This window comes from Thamnophis elegans, chromosome 5 (genome assembly GCF_009769535.1).
Source record: "Thamnophis elegans isolate rThaEle1 chromosome 5, rThaEle1.pri, whole genome shotgun sequence".
NCBI classification, from domain to species: Eukaryota; Metazoa; Chordata; class Lepidosauria; order Squamata; family Colubridae; genus Thamnophis; species Thamnophis elegans.
In genome coordinates this window covers 50611925-50617924 of record NC_045545.1, presented here as the reverse complement: position 1 = coordinate 50617924, position 6000 = coordinate 50611925, and the positions used below count along the sequence as shown (strand labels likewise).

Here is a 6000-nt window from a genome sequence, read left to right as displayed (position 1 = left end):
TTTGGGGGTTTGGAGAAGGACCCACAGTGTCAGTTACTGAGGTCGTATTTTCTGCAATCAAGGTTAGAGCGGTTTACCATAAGTTTGTATCTATTGTGTGCTTGTGTGTTGTTGTGGTTGAAGGTGAAGTATTCATTGACAGGTAGGACATTGTAACAGATAGCTTTATGTACTACAACAATATTTTGGCGTTCTATAGATCTATGAACATTTTTCTCTCAGACTTTCTCACAATGCTGGATGATTGTACTTGGAAAGGGTCTGCCCTCTGTATTGCTAAAACTGAACAAATTCAGGATAAATCGATGCTGCCAGCTGAATTGTCCTTATCTTTTGGTCTTAACAATCTTTAGGAAACATTCAAAAATAATTTTAACTTTGGTTTTAATTCATATTAGGAAAGAATAGACAGGGCAGTTAAGTTTTCCCTCTAGAGACTAACAGTGTTTTCAAGCTTCATACTTTTATGGCGTTTGTTTCCTAAAATTCTCCAGAATTCCCTCTCCAGGCTGGGAAATTCTGAGCGTTGAAGTCCATACATCTTAAAATTGCCAAGGCTGAAAAACACTGGATAACAATTAAATCTATTTCAAGGACATTTACATTAAATTAACTTAGGCAGAGTGGAAGGTTTGCCTCAGGAATTTAAAATGTACCATTTGCTGCAATGGTTCACTCCTGTAAAAATCACATTTGGCACAAAAGAACATAGAAGGTTTAAACATTTTTTTATTTAATCTGTCACAATGCTGCTCCAATAGCTGCATGCTTTGCAGTCGACTATATCTCTTATTCTAGAGAATGAAACCATGAAAATATCTGAATTGATATTACTATCTCTTGCTTGTATGTCTGGTATTAAATAATGACCTCTCCATTTCAATGAGTTCTGCCATCAGACATTCCACTAGGAATTTCATCCATATAAGCCCCACTGGATGTGTGTGTGGGGGGGGGGGGATAGACATAGAATTCAAAAGGGATTTTTGCAAGAGAACTTCTCAGTTTCTGTGTCTCTCCCCCCACACCAACATTTTCAGCTTGTTTCCTGCCAAGGGGAAGCCCCTCCTTAGTCTTGATAATTCATGGCAGCAACACGTGTTCAAATCCTTGATTGTTTAGTTAAAAGAATTGTGTTTTGACCGCAGGAGGATTTGGGGCTGCAACTCAAAACTGATAATGATATTTTTCTGCCAAGATGTCTTCTTAGTGCTTCATCTGTTAATACAGGCTTTCAGGAAGCTCCAATTAACTGTATCAGGATCTGAAGAAGAAGAAGAAGAAAGGGAGTGATATTAACCCTTTGATAGGTAGAAAGAAAGAAAATATTACCAAGGACTTTGTCTTTAACCTTTGAGTAAATATAGGAAAATATAGGAAATATAGGGAAAAAGATAAGGATGCTAAGTAAACCAAAGGAATGCCTACTTAGAAGTGGTGGCGCATGGGTACATCTTATTCCATTTCTACTACAACTCAGTGGAACATCACTACATACCAAAGAAGAAAATGCAGATCCTATTGCAGTTAGATGCAAGAAGGTAAGCATCCTATTGCTATCTTCTTATTTCTATCATCAACTTCTCACTGTTTTAATATTTGTGGCAATGATTTTCGGAGAGCCAGGAAAGAGCCACAGCTAAGGGAGCAATCAGATAACAGGTAGTTTAACCAGCAGCAGTAATGTGAACATGACAAAAAAAATCTCTACAATCTCTTGTTTCTTGGGCTGTAAAGGTGATAGGAGGGGGGGTGTACTTTTAGACTTGCAGTATTCTGTTAATGTAACTTTTCAATAAAGTTTAAACTACTTATCGGGGTATGCTTTGCCTGGAGTACCTTACAAGGTTGACAGTGATTCACCTAATCTCACCATTAATACAAGATGTTACATCTTGAGGTGTAAAAAGTAGAAGTATCTCTTCAATACAGCCAGCTGAAATTTCGATCATGAGGGGTGGGTAGAAATAGAAGAAAGTACCTGAAGGAAAAATTGAGTGTTTGAATGGTATGCCCAGACTTAAAGAATGCCTGATTCAAGTATAAAGTCTGTATGGACATCCCATGAAATTCTGCTACTGAAATTCAACAGTCAAATATCAGAATTTGAGTAGTGAGATTTGGGGCCACTTTTCAGAATTTGTTTGCTTTTATTAGTTGTTGTTTCCTACAAATGTAATTATGTTGTTATTTCCACTCTGCCATAATTTAAGCATGAAAGAGAAAAATATTGATCTTCTATTGTGTTTAAATCAAACTCTATGATCTCTATAATACCTGCTGTACTCTGAACTTTGTAATTTAGAAATTGATAATTGCCATTTTCATTTTTCCTCATCCTCTCCATTTCTGTTTCCTTTTATACTTTGTCTCCTGGACTGTAAATCCTTCATAGATTGTAGCTTTTTTTTAATTCCTTCACCTTCATCTTTTGACGATTTATTTATTTCATACATTACAGATTGATAGGGGGAAAGATAAAATTACATTTTATTTTGTGAATTGAATCAAGGAATTGGTTGGTATTCTTTAAATGTTTGCAATTGTTTAAACAAAATGTGCTGCTTTCTGAATTTTTCAAATAGGAAAGCAGTAGCAATGTTTAGATAAATACACACCAAGAGAAAGAGAGAACATGGAAAATTACATTGGAGACTTTGCTATATGCCTAGAAATTCTAAGGTATTCGTCAGTTTGCAAATACTGTATACTTGAAACTTTGAGCATGTCTTATTTGACTTGAATTTGACACAGAGAGATAAATTACTTGGGAGACACAGGCTTTCAAGCTGCCATGTTTGAGTAAAAACCAAATAAACAAGGAACAGCAGAACCACAGGCTAAATGGAAGGGCAGTTTACAGAAAATGGCTTTTATGAGGAGGCCAGAAGCCTTGAAGGTGAGGCTCCCATCCTGATGAAACTATTTCCAAGGTTAAACAGTGGAAAGTTCTCACCTCTCCCTCTGCAGTTTTACAGAGTGCTTGCTGATTTTTCTCATGTTCACCATTCTTCCTTACAATAGGTGTGTACAGCTAGATGATAGGGTGCAGCTGTATGGTAAGAAGATAGCAAGCAATATGTTTCCAGCAGACTGTCTGCCTCAGTTAAGTGCTGTGAGAAGCTGCACCAACCAGTTGTTCTTAAAAAGAATGGTAATTATTTGTGAGTAAATGCAATGTTCTTTGCAGTCATGTATTACAAGGAATTTTAGGTCAAATTAGCTCTAATAGTAGGAAGTATTTTCCTATGGTCAAAGCCCAAAGTGAAGTATCACGGATTGGGTTCAAAAAGTTGGCATAGAAAAGCAGTGAAGTGAAAAATTCACTTACATCTCATTCATACAAAAATGTTTCAAATCTAGACTCCCCCCCACAACCTTCCACCCAGAGTGTCTCAGTTTCTTCTGAACAATTTATTAAATTTCTCCTGAAGATGCATTGTAAAACACATATGCAGAAAAACAATGACTGAAACCTCCACATTCTGCAGAACACATCCTAATGTACCTCTGCTTCTATTTTCTGTTTCAACCGCATTTTGCCTTTGTTGCCTCTTTCCATTTTTAGTTTTGGTCTTATAAACTGATAATCCATGTTGCAGAATTGCCGATAAAACCCTCCAGGTCTTTAAGGAAGCATCAATGTTTTCCCAAGTACACTGTTTGTATGACATCACTATCCTATATTAATTCTCGGTGTTCTTATGCCTAGAGCCCTTGCATGGGACTAGATGTATCTGCCAATTTCTGTTTCACTTGGTTTCTCATTTTCCCAACCGCAAATTCATTTAGCCATCTTTTGACATAAGTTTGCAGATTCAGCCCAAAAAATATAAACAGAAATCCAAAATATGGCAAGGTTTTCCCTTTCTACCCCACACATAGGTTTTCAGAATGGGTTAGATTCTGTACTGTCGACTCACGTTACAAGAACTTGAAGACAGAGAGATTTAAAGCAAGCAGCACCCTACAGAACAGTGCTGTGTTTGTCTACCTTTGAAATAAGAGGCAGCAAGATATTGGAAGTGGGGGCAAAAGCATACTTTTAATAAAGCATTGTTCCTTCTTGGCTCTGCTTTAGAGTTATCACTATTCATTGTTTCTGTTTCTCCAAGTGCAAGTTGGTTTTCTTGCATGTTACTTGTTGTCCTGTTTTGTTTTCATGTCCATCACCAGCTAACGAGAACCTGGCAATGATAAAAGGGATACTTTGCTTGGCCAGAAAACTGCTTCTAATTGGCAATAATTTGCATGACTATTCCGCTGCTGGTTGCAAAAGTAATCCTCCATAAATCAGCAGCTCGTCATGGAAGCCAGCAGCAAATCATAAAGCAGGAGCTAAATGAGTATAACCACAAATTTTAATTACTTTTAAAACTGTGATTAACCTTAATTATGTTTTGTTGCAACAAATCATCTTTGCAATCCAAACTATGGTTATGTTTAGCTGAACTGTTCTGGATTGCAAGCCACAGTAATCAAAATGGATGTGAAAGGTTTGCTGGTGACCACAGTGAAAGACAATGCAAAAGAAGGGCCAGGACTTCAGAGGGAAGATATAAGATTTCTTTCTAAGGTATGTAAGCTAATCTTGAATGCAGATTCCTAAGATCAAGCAAAATGTTTTATGTCTATTTTATTGATTTGGTAAATTAAGCAACTGTCATTTAAAAAAAAATTCCAAGGATGTTATTCTAAGTAATGTAATCATAAAACAAATAAAATAAAACTGCATCTAACACGCAAAACAACTATGAAAAATAAAGCTATCTTCAAAGTAAAGTACTTAAAAGCCTTGGCAAAAAAAGACAGAGAGAATGTCTTGTTCAATTTGTGTCAAGTGAGCTTCTGAAGAAAGATTATATCATAAGTTACTTTTTTAACATTTCACCTGTCTGACTTCAAATATGAGATATGAAGGATACGAATGAGATTTATTTACAGGACCTATATAATGATTCTAGATGGCTCATAACAATCCATAAAAACATAAATAAACACAAAAATAACCTCCCACCACCAGGGGCCAGACCTAACATACCTCAACCCTTACCCTAGTCCATTGGTTTGGGGGAAGAGGCAGGTCTTCATGGTTTTCCAAAGGCAAAAAGGATAGGTATAAGATCTCAGCTAGGAGACTATTCCACAAGTCTGGGGCAGCCACTGAGATGTAGCTCCAAGGCCTCTCACCACAAATAACTTGCCCCTGTGCCACGTAGGGCTTTACAGGCAATGACCACCACTTTGAATTGAATTTGAAAAACAACTAGAAGATGCTGCAGTAGTAGTATAACTTGGCTGAATCATGGGACTCTAAACTATTGCATGCTGGACCAGCTGTGGTTTCCAGAAGGCCTTAAGCACAGCCCTATATATAGTGTGTTGCAATATTCCAAACAGAAGGTGACTAAGGCATGAGTGACTTACTGTGAGTCAGGTTTCCCAATCCAGAAATGTGTGCAATTGGCACACAAGTTGAATTTGTGCAATTGCCCACCACCACAGTTGCCATCTGCTCAACCAGCATGAACTGTGATTCCAAAAGGACCTCCAAATTATCAGATCCATCCAGGAGACTGTTATCTTTTCCAAAGATGTCAACTATCCTGACCCTGGAAAGCCAAAGATATACAAGGACTCTGTCTTTGAGTCACAGCTAGTTCCCCCGCCCTCTCCCAATCCAGGCCCTTATGACCTCCAAACATTGACCCAGCCCCTGAATCCTTTGTCCATGACTGCAAACTTAATGCTTTGTGATAATTCATTACCAACTTAAAACATCTCCAATCAACAGGCAGCTATCATTTTGCCAAAATGTGAAGAGGTGAAGAGATATTACAATAGCAACAACTTGATGATGAAGATTCTGAACATTACTAGTGGGGAAATGCCTATTTGTTAATTGCTGAACACCCCATTTTTTATTACAGAACAGTATACATTTACAAGAATACACTCTGATCCCACAGTTATATCGAATATTTACTCTGGATCTGTATT

General features: G+C 37.4%; 1 long non-coding RNA gene across 1 annotated transcript in view; it reads right to left on the bottom strand.

Moving 5' to 3' along the window:
- Positions 1–562: 562 nt before the first annotated feature.
- LOC116508743 overlaps positions 563–6000 on the bottom strand; it is a 28321-nt gene continuing 22883 nt past the window's right edge. Inside the window, exon 3 of the long non-coding RNA XR_004255414.1 lies at positions 563–1264. This is a non-coding gene — a long non-coding RNA (uncharacterized LOC116508743). The remainder of the gene's footprint in view (positions 1265–6000) is intronic.